The sequence below is a fragment of the Monodelphis domestica genome, chromosome 2 (genome assembly GCF_027887165.1).
Source record: "Monodelphis domestica isolate mMonDom1 chromosome 2, mMonDom1.pri, whole genome shotgun sequence".
NCBI lineage: Eukaryota > Metazoa > Chordata > Mammalia > Didelphimorphia > Didelphidae > Monodelphis > Monodelphis domestica.
In genome coordinates, this window is record NC_077228.1 from 12,173,396 (window position 1) to 12,192,162 (window position 18,767).

At 47.4% G+C, this 18,767-nt stretch overlaps 1 protein-coding gene across 6 annotated transcripts in view; it reads left to right on the forward strand.

Annotated features, from left to right (window-relative positions):
- Positions 1–18,767, forward strand: part of JAK1 (Janus kinase 1) — a 154,106-nt gene that overhangs the window by 71,533 nt on the left and 63,806 nt on the right. Inside the window, exon 1 of one of the 6 annotated variants that reach the window (XM_056815016.1) lies at positions 10,713–10,814. The exons of the other annotated variants lie outside the window; for them this stretch is intronic. The gene's annotated coding sequence lies outside the window, so the exon portion shown is untranslated. Of the gene's footprint in view, positions 1–10,712; positions 10,815–18,767 lie in introns of those variants that run through there. 6 annotated transcript variants of the gene reach the window in all.

Consider the following 18,767-nt stretch of genomic DNA (forward strand, 5'->3'; position numbering starts at 1 on the left):
ATAGAGCTAGCCAGGTCCTCACAAGTGATTTAAGCCTACATTTTTGTTTTACAGGTACGGAAACTGAGGCACGGAGCCTTGTCTCACTGAGATAGTAATTAGCAGAGTCAGGGTTCCATCCCCCATCTTCCAACTCTACATCCAGTGTCCTTTCCTTTGTGCTTCTTACTCTGGAGGACAAGTTCCCTGCCTTTATGTGAGTTGGTTGACTTCTTGTCTACTGAACTTGCCCTGGCCTTTTCCTGTAAGCCTGCCAAAAGCATCCTCATCCCTGAGAGTGTGCTGCCTCCCCCTCCCCCTCCTTCCAGGGGAGCCTTTCCAGCTTACTCCTGAGAGATCACAAGGACACTCCTTTGCAGACTACTTCTTATTTGGCCACCAGCACTGGCTCCCCTCTTCGTGAACTGTGTTACCTTGGGCAAGTCACTTTCTATCCTTGACTTTATATTGCTCCCCTGTCAAATGAGGGTCTTGGATTAGAGGGACTCTAAGGTAGGAGCTTACAGCTCCGGGTCCCGTGACATCCCTTTCTTGTTGTCTGGCTTGTCATGGACACTTAGCTTCTAATTTCTCTCCTGAGTTTTGAGTGTCACCTCCTTGAGTAGACATACAGCCCCTTGAGGGCTGGGACCGCATCCCAGCCTGCTCATTAGATGCTGGGCACAACATGCATGCATTTTATGAGCCAATATTCATTGATTTGATTGGTGAAGAAGGAGGCTCTTCTAGAACCAAGTCTTGGTAACCGTATTGCCACATAATTGATTTCTCTTGAAATCCTCTCTGTTCTCTTTGGTGCACAGCTGTCCCTCTCACGGGCCACGATGGCCCCACGAGCTGGAAAGCCCACAGACACTTTTGTGGCCCCCCTTCGTGGCCTTCCACAGAAGTCTGCATCTTTCTTTGTCGTTTAAGGGGAGCTGGCAGTACTGTAGATGCTTTCATGGGTTCCGAAACTTCTCAAGCTCTCTCTCCATTTCTAGCCTGTGTGTGTCTCGTCTGCTGCTTTCATTTCTTTCGGCAAACTTTAACTTTTTCCTTATCTTAACCTGAAAAAAGAAATTGTATCTCGTGATGGCAATAAGATTTGCTGCCGCTGTGCGATGCGACCATACCGATGTTTTACGCGTTTCTTACTTTCTAATCGTTTTTGGCGTCGTGAGCTGGCCGTCCGTCCGGCGTGTGTCCTCAACGGCCACCTCAGAACTCCCCAGACATTCTGCCTTAATTTCTTATGCATACTGAAACCTCGATGCTGGGCTGGGCGAGGGAGGGGCCCCATATTAAAACCAATCTTCTGGGAAGAGCGCCGTCGGGGTCCAGGACACCAGAAAGGTGGAGCATTGCTGTTCTGTGGCTCAGGGAATCATGGGTACTGTATTAGTAGGAGGGAAAGGATCCAGAAGCCATGCCTCACCTAGCTTATTTTCTAAACCTTTTCCTTTTGTGTTAGAGTCAGTATTATGTGTTGGTTCCAAGGCAGAAGAGTGGTAAGGGCTAGGCAATGAAGGTCAAGTGACTTGTCCAGGGTCACGCATTGTCTGAGCCCATGTCCTCCTGACTCTGGACCTGGCACTCTATCCACTGTGCTACCTAGCCGCCCCATTATCTATCTTTGAAAAAAAACCCAACAACGTTCTGCCTGCTTGCTTTTTCAATGAGGGAAGTGGAACGGAAGCCATAGTTTGACATCTTAGAATCAATATTGAGGATTGGTTCCAAGGAAGTTGAGTGAAGTGACTTGCCCAGGGTCACCTAGCTAGGAAGTATCTGAGGCCAGATTAGAAGCCAGGATCTCCCACCTCCAGACTTGGCTCACTAACCACCCAGCCACCTACGTGCCTCCTTAACGTCACTTGATCTCTCCTGGTTCATAACAGATAATGAGTTGAGGAGGAGCTGAAATGTTCTGAGAGTGTCATTTGTGGATTGAGGAATGGGGTTCCCTCCTGACACTCTTAGCCTCTCTGGGTGGAAGCTGATTTTCAGCAATGGAGAACCATCGGGGGTTCTCCTCCACACCTCTCTATGTAACAAGATACCTGGCGATCACTGGCCATTCTGGTCCTGAGTTCGAGGTTTTGAACAGCCAGGTTAAGATGATTCCTTCTGTGCTGTGGAATTTTGGATATTATAGGATGTCTCCTGTCATAATTGATGTGAACTTGGCGACCTGGGCTCAGTTTTGGTAAATACGATACTCCTACATAACGGAAAGTGACTCTGTTAACCATAACCTGGACCCAGGGGACTCGGGACCCTTGGCCTTTGCCTTCCCTTTTGATCAAGGACAGATGGAGAGAATTCTTCCAGGCCAGTCACGAGTGTGGCATTGTTCGGGAAGGAGGAGGAGGAGTGACTCACGAGGAACACATGGTCTGTCCACTGTCCTGAGGAGCCCCCCCCCTCCACGGGATCTCCCAAGGGAGCTTCTTGGAGCACCAGGGACAAACACTTTGGGAAACTTGTCTCTGACTCATCTCCAGTTGATGATTCATCAACAGAATCAGGCAGCCTGTGGAGCATAAAATACTTTCAAAAAAATCTGTATGACAATGTCTTCCAGAGGGAATAGAGCCAGCCTCCAAGCCAGGAAGACCTGGGTTCAGGTTCTGCCATTGACACATCACTTAATTCACTTACCCACTCAGTGCTCTAGGCATCCCTCCCCTCCTGTCGTCCTTCCCTCCATCCCTTCCTCCCTCCCTTCCTTCTCACCGTCCCTCCTTCCCTCCTTCCCTTCTTCCTACCCTCTCTCCCTCCTTCCCTCTCTTCCTTCCCTTCTTCCCGCCTTCCTCCCTCTCTCCCTCCTTCCCTCTCTTCCTTCCCTTCTTCCCTTCTTCCTACCCTCTCTCCCTCCTTCCCTCTCTTCCTTCCCTCCTTCCCTTCTTCCTACCCTCTCTCCCTCCTTCCCTCTCTTCCTTCCCTTCTTCCCTCCTTCCTCCCTCTCTCCCTCCTTCCCTCTCTTCCTTCCCTCCTTCCCTCCTTCCTCCCTCTCTCCCTCCTTCCCTCTCTTCCTTCCCTCCTTCCTCCCTCTCTCCCTCCTTCCCTCTCTTCCTTCCCTTCTTCCCTCCTTCCTCCCTCTCTCCCTCCTTCCCTCTCTTCCTTCCCTTCTTTCCTCCTTCCTCCCTCTCTCCCTCCTTCCCTCTCTTCCTTCCCTCCTTCCCTTCTTCCTACCCTCTCTCCCTCCTTCCCTCCTTCCCTCCTTCCCTTCTTCCTACCCTCTCTCCCTCCTTCCCTCTCTACCTTCCCTCCTTCCCTTCTTCCTACCCTCTCTCCCTCCTTCCCTCTCTTCCTTCCCTCCTTCCCTTCTTCCTACCCTCTCTCCCTCCTTCCCTCCTTCCCTCTCTTCCTTCCCTCCTTCCTCCCTCTCTCCCTCCTTCCCTCTCTTCCTTCCCTTCTTCCCTCCTTCCTCCCTCTCTCCCTCCTTCCCTCTCTTCCTTCCCTTCTTCCCTCCTTCCTCCCTCTCTCCCTCCTTCCCTCTCTTCCTTCCCTCCTTCCCCTCTTCCTACCCTCTCTCCCTCCTTCCCTCCTTCCCTCCTTCCCTTCTTCCTACCCTCTCTCCCTCCTTCCCTCTCTTCCTTCCCTCCTTCCCTTCTTCCTACCCTCTCTCCCTCCTTCCCTCTCTTCCTTCCCTCCTTCCCTTTTCCCCCCTCCCCTCCTCCCCTCCTCCCTCCCTCCTTCCTCTCTCCTCTTCTTCTTCCCTCTGAGATCCTTTACAACTCTAAGTCGATGATCCTACCACAGTCAGTAACAAGGTGCGAGTCTTGCTCGGAGCCCCCGAGTTCTCTGTGACCCCGCTCGCCACCTTGTGGTAGAAAGCGAGAAACGCGGCTGCATGGATTCGATGAGGTCATCCCCAAGAGCATTCTGGGAAGCCGGACCACCTTGGGAGGCTGGGTGGAGGACAGGGCCGTTGGGCAATCTCCGGAGGGCAGCTCCTTTTCTGTTAGTGATTCATCTGCCCTGTGTACGTCACTCGGGTTACTCTGACTAGGGAAGTAGGAGAGCCGGCGGGGTCACGGGTTGGCCAGCAGAAGCCTTCATTGGGGATTTATTTATCTTTTTTGAAGAGGCGAGCAAGCTGCGGGGGAGGCTAGCTCCCTCCTAGGCAGACCCGGCTTCGGTCCATCTCTGACACGTAATGTGTGTGTGTGACCCTGAGCTAGTCACTGCCCGACGCCCCGGAAGACTCTCCGTTGTGGACTAGGCACGGATAGGCTTGGGGGGAAGAATGTCTACACTTGGTGCTCCCAGTGTGGATGAAGCCCCAGTCCTGTCCCAGCAGAAGTCTGGGGTGGGAGCTCCGGGATGGGATTCAGCACACGCCTTTCTCTGGTCCTGGGAGTTTTACTCAGTCCTCCTCACCTGCACGCCCTGCGCTTCCCCCCTCTACCCCGCCCCCTGCTCTACCCAGAGGCACCCAGAAAAGCTAGGGAGTGTCTGAGGAGGGGTTTGGACCGAATTCCTCCAGTTCCCTGCCGGGCTCAGTCCGCTACCCCTAAACTGCCTCTTCTCAGTGGAAGAATTCAGGGTGCCCACCTGAGCCCATTTGGTCAGCCTTCTAACGGGACTAATCCTGGTTTTGAAACTTGGAAAGAGAGGCATGCTGGGATGTGGATCAGGAGCCAGGCTTGCAGTCAGCGAGACCTGGGTTCAAGAGGTGCTGGCCATGTGACCTTGGGCATTTCACTTGACTATCCAGTGCCCCAGGGAAGACTCTCTCCATGGTAAATGGAAGAGCAGATGCCTTCTGCCTTGGTGGTATAGTGGGAGTTTTCTCATCTGGCACTTCCTTCTTCCATTGAAGTCTCTGTTCTAGTCCCTGTCTTGGGCATCGGATGCCTATTTAGAATGGAAATCCCTTGAGGTCAGGGACCCTATTTGCTTGTTTCTCTCTATCCTGAGTGCCTGGTATGGTTATTAATGGCATATTACTACACCTTCTCCCATTTCCCACCTCTGCACCTTTGTAACACCTTGTCTGCCCTTCTTTCCTCCTTTCCTCCGTCTCTTGCCTCCGGGCTGATTTTCTTCAAAGCTCAGCATGTCTCCTCCAGGAGGTCTCTCCTGATCCCCCAGGGCCTCACCCCTTAAACTTGTATTATTTTTGATACATTTACGTACCCATGTTATCACCCCCATTGCATGTAAACCACCGAAGGAAGGGATTGCTTCATTTGTGTCTTTGGATCCCTCCGCATGGTACCTGGCACATAGTAGGTGCTTGTTTGCTGATTGCACATAGTAGGCATTTGGTGTCTTGATTATTTGCCAAGCAGACATTTTCCAGGCTCTGGAGGGAAGGTGTTGTGCAGGGCAGGAGAATTATGGCATTGGGCCCAAGGGGTGTCATCTTTGGAACTGGTCCCTTTAACCAGTGGAACCCTTTGTATAGTTTCCTCATCTCTAAAAATAGGGGCTTAAGCTGGGTTTTCCCTGAGACTTCCCCAGAAGCCGTGCACGCATTGTCCCAGAACGCTCTAAAGTAGGATGTTGCTGGTGTCCCCTTGCCGCTAAAAATAGTGACGGGAAAATTAGCAGACACCGGAGGAAAGGAAGCAGAGGTTGGCCAGATGCTTCGTGGACGGTGGATCCTGGACTCCTGGGGTTTCAGTCCAGAATCGTGGTGCCGGGAGGCACCTTTGAGCCGCCGACTTCCTTTCCTCTCAAGTCTTCCGTACGATGTGATGAATGTAGAAAACATGCTTTCCATCCGCAGGAGAGTTTTCATTTGAAAACAGACTTGATTTTTATTCTCTTTTGTTCCAAAATATGATCATTGGAAACTTAGTATTTATTGTAGCTTTAGAGCTGGAAAAGGGCTTTAGTGCAATGTCTGCACAGATGAGGAGACTGAGGACAAGGTGGGGACGTGATTGTCGCTACTCAGTGGTCTCTGGCGTCCTGCAGCATCTTGGGGCCAGCTCCTAGGAGCTCCTTGGTGCCTGCCGTCATGGAGGAGAAAACGCTGCTTGTCCCTCCAGCTTGGAAAAGGAGGCCCCTGGGAGCCACAGTGGCTGGTGAACAAAGATGGTGCCTCTTTTGGTCACGGGGGAATGGCAGAGAAAGATGGCAGCAAAGGTTTCCCTTCCCCAATGTTTATCTTCTCCAATGTTAAGAAGAGAAGCACATGAGGGGGCAGCTTGGTGGCTCTGGGGACAGAGAACCAGGACTGCAGATGGGAGGTCCTGGGTTCAAATGTGACTTCAGGTACTTCTCTAGCCGCGCGACCCCCAGGCAAGGCATTGCTCCCCCATCGCCTAGCCCGTAGCGCTCTTTGGCCTTTAGAGCCAATATTGAGTATTGCTTCCAAGACAGAAGGCAGGTTTCAAAAAAGGAGGAGAAGCCCCTGCATAAAAGCCCAGGTGGCTTCTGCAAGCTGGCCCCGGCTCTTCCCTGGAATGGGTCTGATCGTTGAGAATGTTGGAGGAGCGTTGACTCAGGCTCATCGTGTCCCCCAGGATGTCCACTTGGGCTCGGGCTGTCTCCTTAAAATAAGAGGATAATCCCGGATCCCGAGCTACTCTGCAGGCCTACGGGAGAGTCAGTATAGGATAGACTTCGGGTTAGATGGAGTGATTTGCTCAGGACTGCATAAGCAAAACTAGAGGCAGCCCTCCTTCTGCTGGATGGGGAACTGTCCAGTGGAAGGGGCCCTGGGCTTCCTCGTGCCTGGCCCCAGAGCATTGTGGGCAGGAAGGAAGACTTCCTCCCAAAGGGAAATGGGCTGCCTGGTGAAGGAAGGTGTCAGTGATGGTTTCAGCCAGCTGCCCCCTTAGGCACCGCTGCAGCTTCTAGCATCCCAGCCCCAGGAATGACTTCCTGGAGACCTAAGAGCAGTCCTGGGGCCAAGGAGAACGGAGGGTAGCTTTGTGTGTGCTGACCCCTTAGGGTACAGCATGGAAAAGCGAACTCCATCTTGGACCTTGTAGGAAAAGCTGGTACAGCTACTATGTGTCAAGTGCTCTGGGGTGAGATGGAATGAGAGCCCATTTCTCAGGTCCCCTCCTTTCCTTATTGAGGCTCATCCTCTTCTCTACCAGGCTTTTTCTTAATGTTCAGAGCTGCCCTGTAGACTTCTGAGTGTGGCCACACAGTGTGCCCTTTTCTGTCCCAGTTAAAGAGCCTGATTTCCCTCCCAACTGGCCATGATTGTCCGCACCAATTCAGTAGGCATTTATTGATCACCTGCTGTATGCTAAGATGCTCTTTCAGCCCCTTGGGACCCAAAGACAAAAATGGAATTGTACCGAAGGAAACAACAATATAAGGATGGCTCACGTTTGTATGGTGCTTTAAGGTTGTAAGGTGTGTGTGTGTGTACAGGGTGGCACAGAATTCTTTGTGCCCTTTTAGGGTATGTTCACACACAGGCAATCTTATTGTTGTACAAGAGGAAAGCAGATTCACCATGCTGGAAGACCAGCTTGAACAGGGAAAGGGCAGGAAGGACGGAACATTCCCAGGAAAGGACTGAGATGCTGAGAGAGTCCAAGCAGTTAACTCCCTTCTCTTTGGGGGGCCCTCCAGAGAGGCTGGTCTGAGAGAGCCTCTGAGTCCTGATCATCCTTCTGGGAATCCAGCGGAAGACAACAGGAGTGGAGAGGACGCTGTCAAAAAGCTCTCTCCACCCCAGGAAGGCTTCCTCTCTCCCTCCTTGACCTCGATATCATAGCTGGGATGGCTTGAAGTCAGGCCAGCCCTCACCACTGACCCCAGAGGGTCAGGACCCTGCAGGATCTGGGGGGAAGGGGGTCCGGAGGTCCCTCCTACTTCCCACGTTCCCGTGGCCTTTGCCCACCATCTCACTCACCCTACCTCTTGGGTGCCCCTCAAGAACAAGTAGCTGTTTCTATAGATCAGTGCCTGCGCACGATACTTAAGGAGAGGGACCCGAAGCTTTGGGGAGGAGAACTATAGTTCCTCCCCAAGGAAGAAGGAGCGATTCAGCTCTGGATTTGATTTCAACCCAGGCTCTCAGGAAATGATGGTCTGAATCTGAAGACAGCCTGTGGGGGTTTACTGGGGAAAGAGGGGAGAAACAATCTGCCCCCCCTCCACCTTTTAGCTCCATTCCATCTCTACCACACTCTAGCCCTGAATTCAGTGGTGGGGGACTCCATTCCTCCCCCTCCATTACATTATACATACCCACATATGTTTGATCAACTTTGTGTGGATGGTGCTTTCAATGTCCCCATTTTACAGATGAGAAAACTAGGGCTGAGAAAGGCTAAATGACCTGCCAAGGGTCACACAGTCAGTTTCCAAGGTATGGTTTTAACTCAGGTCTTCCTACCTCCAAGTCTAGCACTTTATCCTTTGTGTGACTTTGTTGCAGGATATTCTCTCTCTCTCTCTCTCTCTCTCTCTCTCTCTCTCTCTCTCTCTCTCTCTCTCTCTCTCTCTCTCTCTCTCTCTCTCTCCCCCCTCTCTCCCTCTTCCTTTCTCTCTCTTTATTTCTCTCTCTCTCCCATCCTCTCTTCTCTCTCCTCTCCTTCCCTCTCCTCCTGTCTTCTCTCTCTCCTCCTCCCTCTGTCTCTGCCTCTGTCTCTCTCCCTTTCTCCCTCCCTCCCTCCCCCCACTCTCTGCCTTTCTCTCTATCCTTGTTTCTTTCTCTTTCTGTCTCTCTCCTCAGGGGGTTACACAGAGAACTTAAGGGAGGGGATAAGGATGTGCCTCATGTAGGAGGCAGCCCCTGGGTTGGCCTTTGCGAGAACAGAGGGATTTGAAGAGTAGGAGGAAATAAAGAGAGTGGACCATCCAGGCTTGTCCACCTGCTCAGCAGAATGTACCTTGGAAATGGGCACTTCAGAGTCCTTCCCTGATGTTATCAGTGGGCCCAGGACTCATTTTCCTTCTCGGCTCTTACTGAGTTGATGACTGTGTCAGACATCACTTCTTACATGAGGTCTTTCTGGATGCCCCGATCTCCCCTCTCCTGCTTCTCCTCCCCTTAGTACCTTGTTTCTCTATTGAATAGCCATTTTCTGTAGATACCGAATCTTCTCTTCCCTAATAGAATCCCATCTCCTCGAAGGCCAGCCCCATTCTTGTCTTTCTCTTTCCTCTTTGTTTTTGTCTCTTTTGTCTTTCTATCCTGGCGCCCATTTAGCTTGTGCCTAGCATGGAGGCACTTGATGCTTGCTGACTGTTTGATCTATAGGGCAGGACCAGAAAGTGGTGGCCCAAGAGTGATTTGCTGAAGCTTGAGTCCCCGAATTATCATTTCATCCACTTGGTGTGCCCAAGCATGGAATAGGGAAAGGGGCTCTGCGAATGCATTGGCATGAATAGGCAGAATTATTGTGAGGCCACATTCGAGTGTCCCTCCCTTGAGTTTCTATCTTCAGTTCACCAACTTTAGACCTGAAAGGAATATTAGATAGTATTTATTATTAGTGATCAAGTTTTTGTCTCATAATTATAGAAATATAAGATAGGAAGTATTTATAATTTGAATATATTAGATATTATTTATCTACAAACAAATACAGGCGAGGAAGTAAAGTAAAGTAAAAAGTAAAAAAAAAAACAAAGGAAGTAAAGTAAAGCGAGGAAGTAAAGAACTAAGAAACTTCTTTTTGGTCACTAAATGCTAGTTAGTGATAGGATCAGAACTTAGAACATGGGATTCTGGAATCTCAGGCCAGTATTCTTTCCATATTCTAGGAACACTTGTCACCTCCCTCCTAACAAATCATTGTTAGTTCCCTGTCGCCTAGGTGGACCTTGCAAAGAGAAAGCATTCAACAAAAGTTGAATGAATGAATGATTAGTTTCAAAATGCAAAGGGAGGAGGACCTCCTTTTACCTCCAACCATCATTACTTCCTCATCCATTGACCATCATGGAATCCCAGAGGTGGAAGGAACCACCATGGAGCACACACATCTCTACCCCTACAACCTTCCCAATAAGTCAGTCAGACAGACATTTCTTCCCTGCTTACTATGTGTCAAACATTGTGCTGAGAACTTGGGATACTAAGGAAAGAAAAAATCATTTCTATCCTAAAGGAACTTATACTGTAACTTCATAACTTTATTAAGAACCTACTGTGTGCCAGTCAGGCCACCTACTACATGGTTCAGGCACTGTGCCAAGTATTGATGATCCAAAGAGAAGCACAAAGATGATCTCTGCCTTCAAGGAACTGAATTGATTCTCTGCTCTCCTTGGTGTGGGGAGGGGGAATCTCCCAGGGCAGCCCCTACTTCCTTTTTGCCCTGTCATCAAGCTTTAATTTTCAGCCTTTCCTGGTTCGGGCAGATCTGACTTCTTCTTAGGCTGCTGAGCCCTCTTTTCTCTGCTCCTGGAAGTCTGTGCCCAGACCCATTAATTGTCCTCAGATTCAGGGGAACGGGAAGGGTAGGAGAGCATCCTAGACACCACAGAGCTTTTAGGAAAATGTTATTGACTTTGGTGGCTGCAAAGTCGATTTCTCTGAGTGAAGGCAGGCTCCCTGGGCCCGGGAGGCAATAAATGCCAAGCGATTGAACAGGCATTGATTGTTTGATCATCCCTAGAAGTTTATTGTAAGTGAATCTGCACTGAGTGTTCTCGGCCCTTCCTGGAATCTGCACTATAATTGGAAAGCAGAGCGGCATAGAGAGAAGCAATCATTCTCTCTTGCTGCCAAGAGAAAATAGCAGGTTTGATATTTATATTCGGGCAGAGTGAGTTCTGCTGGTTGGAGTCTTCCTTTACGGGAAGGATAGTTCCACTGGTGTGAAGGGAGCTGCTGGGCTTTGTGGGGGACAAATGCTTGAGACCAGAGACCCAGAGGAGCAAAGCCTTGTGGGCTTAAGGTATGTTAAGCTGCAGCATGGGTCAGGGCAGAAATTAGATCTTGGATTTAAAGATGGAGGGGGCCTCTGAAACCATCCCATCCAAGCCCTTCATTGAACAGGTAGAAACTGAGGTTCTGCGGGGAGAATTGACTTGCCCAAGGTCATCTGGAGAAGGAAGGGACAAAGATGTGACTCTTAACTCCTTCACTCTTTCCCTTGTTATTTCTTGGCTTCTCCAAATGCCACTGGAATTCTTTTCTTAGTAATGCTATCAATGCCAGAGAGATGTGTTAAAATGGGGGCTTGAACAGCCCTTTTTGCTCCTTCAAAGTCACGGACTTTCTTCTATTCTATTTGGGTTCAACTATTGGGTCTAGCCTGTAGCAGTTGTGTGTGCTTGTTCAAATTCTATCACATCTCTGGCCACGAGGAGGCTTGGTTTGATGGCCTCAAAGACACCTTCCAGCTCTAAGCAATTATTCTCTCCGATCCTTCCGGTTTTCACTATCTAGGAATAAGATCAAAATGTACTTGGTGTGGGTGTGTTTGTGAGCGGGAGAACCAGAAATTCTCCTTTTTGTGAGTTTGATCGCTTCTGTTCATACAGCTGTCCATCCATCTAGGTATCATCTGTCCATCCGTCTGTCCATCCATCTGTCCACCCATCCGTCCGTCCATCCATCCGTCCTTCCATCCGTTCATTTCTTTTGTAGTGATATCACCATTTTGTTGATCAATTTCATCTTGAAATGCCGTTCATGCTCCAACAGACTCATGGCTAAGCACACTCCTGCTTGTGTCCCTCCCCTCACAAGGCATTATGGTCAACAAGGGATCTATGGAAAAGGCATTGAAAATGCGGACTATGTGCCAGGCACTGTGCTAAATTCTGGGAATACAAAGGAGCCGGCTCCAGCCCTAATGGAGCTTGCCTTCTCATAGGGAGTAGCGATGGGGATGGGGGTGGGGGGCAAAGCTATTTGGGTGCCAGGAATCAGTCCGAGGGGTGATGAGAGGAGCCCTGGGACGGGTGGATGCCCCTTTCCAGAGGCCATGATAGCATGGATTTTCTCACTAGCTTCCTTTTTGTGTTTGTATCCCCCAAACTTGGCACAGTGCCTGGCACATAATAAGTGCTTAGTTTTTTATTCATTGTTTCCTGTTTATTAGGTGAAAATCAATGCAGTCTGTTAATCAATAAGCATTTATTAAGCACCTATTCAGGCAATTAATGAACATTTATTAAGAACCTACTGTGTGCCCATCACTGAGCTTAGGGCTGGAGATACAAAAAAGGGCGCCAAAGACAGGCCTGCCCTGGAAGAGTTCATAGTTTAATGGGGGAGACAACCTGCAAACCACCTCGTACAAGCAGGCTGCATGCAGGCAGAATTGGAGATTACAGTACAGGGAAGGCACTAGTGTTAAGAGGATCAGGAAGATTAGATGTGAGCTGGGACGTGAAGGCAGCCAGGGAAGCCAGGAGGAGATGGGGAGGGGGGGCATTCCAGCCACGGGGCAATTGGAGGGGGCAGCCAGTGAAAACGCCCCGTGTCTGCAGATGGAGTGTCCTGTGTGCAAGGAACACAAGATGCCAGAGTTTGAGATAACCGGTTCAGTGTGTTTGGAATCTCTCCATCAGCATTCAGGACAGCTCAGTCCTAGAGCCAAGTTTCAAAGCTGATCTGTGTTGCCTTCACCAGACAAGTGAGGCAAGGTCTCTCGGAGCCTGGGCCAAAGGGTGGGAGAAAGGGGGACAACAGCAGGATGGGTGGCAAGATGCCTCCAATGGCTGACTGAGATCTCGCTGACAAAAGGGCTTTGGGGTTTGAGTCCCATCCACCTTGAACTTTTCTTTCTTCTTTTTTAAACTCTTACCTTCCGTCTAAGAGTCAATACTGTATTGGTTCCAAGACAGAAGAGCGGTAAGGGCTAGACAATTAAGATCACATAGTTAGGAAGTCACTGAAGCTAGATTTGAACCCAGGACCTCCCATCTCTAAGCCTGGCTCCAGCCACTGAGCCACCTCGCTGTCCCCAGAAACTACTTAGATTTAATGAAGTGAAAATCTTGGTCACAATTTGTGCTGTTCTGAAGTGGTCCTGGGGCTGCCTTGGAAGGTGGGGTCTTTGGGAGAATCATGGAGGAAAAGCCAGTGTAAAAGCTAAATGATCCTTGGGCCATCTGTTTAGAAGGGACCTTAGCAGCCATTTATTATAGCCATTTCACTTTACATATAAGGACACTGAGGCTCAGACAGGGTAAGTCATACAAATGGAAGATGTGGGATTTGAATCCAGGTCCTCTGACTTCTGATGCAGTAGTCTTTCCTCTGTACTGAACTGGGGATATTGTAGACAGGCAGGATTTGTGCTTTAAGTGGGGTTTAATACAGTCTAGACAACTTCCTGAAGGTTCATTGAAGTTTCTTGTTCTATGAAACAAAATGAAATCAATTCATCTCATGTTTCACAGGGTCTGATCTAGACAGGCTCTGCGCTAGGTATCATCGGGGGAAAAGAGGTCTGAGAAACCAGCGCTGGCTTCTAGGAACACAGCATCGAGCCCCACGAGCTGAGGTGAACTCAGTTGTCTGGGTTCCATGGGGCGAGCCCGGAGCAGCGGGACACTCTAGGTCTAGGGCTTCCCGAAAGCTTGTTGGTTCTAGTTGGAATGAAGGCGCCCTGCACGTGGATGGGGCATGGATGATAATTCTGTTTTCACAGAAGGAAACTGAGTTAGTCTTGGCTTTTCAGTGGCCTTCTAAGACCTGAGAGAGACAGAGACAGAGAGAGAGAGAGAGAGAGAGAGAGAGAGAGAGAGAGAGAGAGAGAGAGAGAGAGAGAGAGAGACAGAGAGAGAGACAGAGAGAGAGAGAGACAGAGAGAGAGAGACAGAGAGAGAGAGACAGAGAGAGAGAGACAGAGAGAGAGAGACAGAGAGAGAGAGACAGAGAGAGACAGAGAGAGAGAGAGAGAGAGAGAGAGAGAGAGAGAGAGAGAGAGAGAGAGAGAGGGAGGGAGAGAGAGAGAGAGGGAGGGAGAAAGAGAGGGAGCCTCAGGAACCACCCAGTTCAGTCCTCCCTTCTGCTTCTTTGGGGACTCTCTCTTGCCCTTCCCCTGCAGGTGCTTGACAGAGAGCTGTGTACTCAGCAGCATCTGCTCGGTGGTTTTATCTGACTAAGCCCCCATGATGTGGAACCCTCCCACCTGACTTCAGCCACCTTGCTGGAATTGTGGGTGATTTCCTTGGGGACCCCTGAATTCACCTATTTATAGTCCTTCCAGCTGCACCGGACATTTAGGGTAAGCAAAGCTATTGACCCAATTTCCACTGTGGGAGTGTGGGGGTGGCCACACCTTCCTTCCCCCCTTGCTTCTCTTGGATGAATGCTGGTGTGATTTCCTCCGGTTTAGATGGTCCAGAGGGTGGGGACTGGCCCTCCTCGCCCCTCTTCTAACATTTCCTGAAAGTGATCTCTCCCCGCCTTAAATTTCTCTGAAATGTCAGCTCCTATTTCTTTTCCCTTAAAAACATTTTAATGGTGTGTTTTGTTTTTACATTATAAACCCAGATTGCCTTCATTCTCTGAGAGGTCCCTTGGAACAAAGTCAACTGATTGAGTAAAACTAATAATACAGTGACCTCCTCTGAAAGGGTGCCACATTCCCCATCTGTAGCAGCCTTTCTGTTTTTCAAATTGTTTTAAAAAATGAGCTGAAATCCATTTTCGCTCCTCCTCATCCCACTCACCTTATTGAAAAAAGAGAAATTCTTCCTAACAACTAGGCTCAGCAAAGTAGGGAAAACGGCCTCATTGGTTGAATAGGAAAATAGGTATGTTTCCTGCTGCCTACCAAGTTCATCATCTCTCTGTCAGGGGTGGCAGCGTGTTTCTTCATCATCGGTCATTGTCGGTCCTCTGAAATCATGGACGGTCCTGGATCTTACCGCTTTCACGCTGGTTTGTCTTTATATTACTCTTATTGTGGAAGTTGTTCTTCTGGCTCGGCTCATTTCATTCTTGATAGGTCTGTAGAAGTCCTCCAAACTGTGCATTCTTCATAGCTAATGTGGAAACATGTTTTCCATGACTGCAAAGGTAGAATGAGTATCGGATTTCTTGACTTTTCCATAGGTGGGGGAAGCACAGAAGGAGGAAAGAGAATTTGGAACTCAAAATAAAAATGTTATAAATGCATGGAAATATAAATAAAATGGCCATGGTTCCAATAACTGTAGCACCTGCCTCATCAATTGTTCTTATACTATAGATCTGCATTGGCAAACCTATGGCATGTGAGCCAGAGGGAGCTGCTCCCTTCTCCCTCTCCACTGTGCCTGAGGACATTTTTTCACATTACCCACTCCTCTACCTGGCAGCCCAATGGGAACGTTTCCTCCCTCCCCTGTCTGGGGTAAGAGGGTGGCTCACACATGGTGTGATGGTACTATTTGGGCACTCGGTCTCTAAAAGGTTTGCCATCACTGCTATAGATGTTTAGCATAAATTGTTCACCTGGTTTTGCCCCCTTTACTTTGCATAGTTTCACAAAAGTCTTTTCATTTCTTTTAAAAATCATCCCCTTGTTTCTTCCAGCACACTAATATACCATCCCATTCTCAAACCATCCTCATTTGACCATTCCTCAATGGATGGGTATCCCTTTAGTTGGCAGTATTTTGCCACATAAAAAGAGCTGCTGTAACTGTTTTTGTGTATGTCGGACCTTTTCTTTTTTCTTTGATCTCTTTGGAGCAGAGGTCTAGCTATAGGTGTTGCTGGGTAAATGTACCATTTAATAACTTTTTGTGTATAATTCCAAATGGCCTTCCACTATGGTGGTCTCCATTCCCCTGGCCAGACATCAACATGCCAATTTTCTCTCAGGCTCTCCAACACTTACTGTTTCCCTTTTTTGGTCATCTTTGTCAATTTGATGGGAGTTAGGTGGGATTTCAGAATTGCCTTCAGTTGTGTTTCTCTAATTAGTAGTCATTAGGAATGTTGCTTTCACATGGCTATAGATATAGACCCTGAGTCTCCTCCCTTGAGAACTACCCATTCACATCTTTAGGCCATTTATCCATTGGGGAATGATCCTTTTTCTAACGAGTCTCAATCAGAGAAATTTGCTAAAAAGACTTTTCTTCCAGTTAATTTCCCCCCTTTTAGTCTTAGTTTTATTGTATTTGTTGGTGAAAATTTTAAATTTTGTGTAACCACGATGATCTGTTCTATCTTCTAGAAATCTCAGTATCTTGTTTTTTGGTCACAAACTTCCCTTTTATCGATCGATCTGATGGGCATCCCCCATCCATGTTTGTAATTCTGTTCATGATGTGACCTTTTTATATTTAGGTCATGCATAGTGGAAAACATATGGTCTTGATATCAATCTAATTTCTTCTATACAACGCTCATGTTCCCAGCAATTTTTTTCAGCTAGCGAGTCCTTATTCCGCTATCTGGGGTGTTTCTACTTATTGAATATTAGATTATTAGATGTATCTGCTTCTGTAAGTTGTGTACCTAATTTATCGCACAGATTGGTCTAATCTTTCTATTTGTTAGCCAGTCCAGAATTATTTTGAGAAATATAGTATATTTGGAGTATAGCTGCAGATTTGCTGCTACTAAATTCCCTTCATTGCTCTTCTTCGTGATAATCCACAAGACTCTTGACCTTTTTTACTTCCATGTGAATATTATTATTTTTTATAGTTCTATGAAATAATCTTTGGGTAGTTTGGTATTGAAGAAGCCAACTAATTTGGGCAATATTGTCATTTCATATCATTGACTCATCCTGCTTTTAAGCAATTCATATTTTTCCAATTATTTCGGTCTGTCTCTTTTTGCTTTGTAGTTATATTTCTATAGTTCTTGTCTGTATCTTGGTAAGTAGACGTAGTCTTGGTGGGTAGACATAATGGGTTTTATACATTCTACAGTTATTTTCAATGAAGTCCTCTTTCCATCTCTTCCTGTTCGGTGTTATTGGTATTATGTGGAAATTCAGAGATTTCTGTGGATTCATTTTATATCTTGCAAGTTTGCTGGTCATTATTTAAGTTAATTTTTAGTTGAAGAGAGTTCTCTCAAGGTCCACAATCATGTCATCTTCCATAGAGATAATTCTACTTCCTTATGTCTCTTCCTTCAATTTCTTTCTCTTGTCTTATTGATGTAGCTAATAGAATCTGTGGCAAATAGAAGTGAGGGCAGGGCGCAGCTGGGTAGCTCAGTGGATTGAGAGCCAGTCCTAGAGACAGGAGGTCCTAGGTTCGAATCCGGCTTCAGCCACTTCCCAGCTGTGTGAACCTGGGCAAGTCACTTGACCCCCATTGCCTAGCCCTTACCACTATTCTGCCTTGGAGCCAATACACAGTATTGACTTCAAGACAGAAGGTAAGGGTTTAAAAAAATTAAATTAAAAAAAAAAAGAAGTGAGGGCAAAGGAGAAATGAAATCCTCACCTTTGGGGCCACGAATGAATTTGCCAATTAGAGTTTTGCTGGATTTTTGTGTCATTTTCATTTGTGTATTTTTTTTTGGTATTCATTTCATGGAGAGAATCAGCTGCGTGGCTGAAGTACTGACTTCAATCAGGAAGGGCTGGGTTCAAAACAATCTCCAGTAGACTAGTTATATGACTCTGGGCAAGTCATTGTCTTGGCACCTTCCTAGATCATAAATTGAGAGGTAGAAAGGACTACAGAGGCCATCTCATCCAACCGTGTCATTTTGTAGATCATGGAAATGATTTGCCATGGTGCCACAGTCAAGTGCCCATGGTAAGATTTGAACCTAGGTTTTCTTGACACCAAGTATGCGATGTTTCCACTGTCATAAACAGTTACTGAGGAGGAAATCTTTACAACAGAACCTTCCCATGTTGCTGAAATCACAATTCTTTCAGCGGGTAGAGCAAGAGACTTGGAGTTAGGAAGTCTTGAGTTCAAATTTGGACTCTGACACTAGCTGTGCAACCCTAGTCAAGGCATTTCCCCTCTGTTTGCCTCAGTTGCCTCAATTGTAAAATGGGGATACAGGTTGGTGTAAGGATAAAATGACATAATAATTATAAAGTGTTTAGCACAGTGCCTGGTACATAGTAGGTGTTTAATAAATATTATTCCATTCCATATTTGAATTTTGTAATCATTATGTAATATTGTCATTCTGGTTCTTCTTAGCTTCTCATCAGTTTGCACCCTCTCAGGCTTCTCTGTATTAGGCTTACTGTCTGCATTGTGATTACCCTTCCCTTCTCTCATCAATGGGCACCCACTTTCTTTCCAGATGGCTTTTTTGCCTCTGCTAAACGTATTCTCATTTTTCTATGCTACTTGGTTTGAATCGTCTCTGTATGTGGATCCCACGTATTTTGGATAAAAGCTACTTGTGCAGGTCTCTAATTATCTACTCTATGCCTGTATATTTCCGGAGGGCAGGGACTCTGCCATTTTTTGTCCCTAGTCCTAAGCACAGCACCCTTCATGGAGCTGACACTTAAAAAATCCAAAGATATTTTCTTTTCTCAATTAGATGAAATAATAATTTTCAATATATGTTTTTCAAAATTATAAGATCCAAACTGCCTCCCTCCCTCGCTCGCTTCCCTTACCCTACTCAGGAATAGTAAACAATTAGATCTGGGCCACACCTGGCTGATTGTGCAAAACACACTCCCATATTGATCATTGTTGTAAGGACACACTCATACAAAACCAAAACCCCCAAATAAAACTGTATATAAACGGATGCAGAAGATAACATGCTTTGATCTGCATCCGACTCCAACAGTTCTTTCTTTGAAGGTGGAAGTATTCCCTGTCATAAATCCTTCAGAGTTGATGGAGTGGATTCTTAATAAGTTAATAGAATGGAATCTTATTGAATTACTTGACATTTCCCTGCATCTGAATCTCTAAATCTCCCTTGGTCAGTCTGATTTTGACTTGGA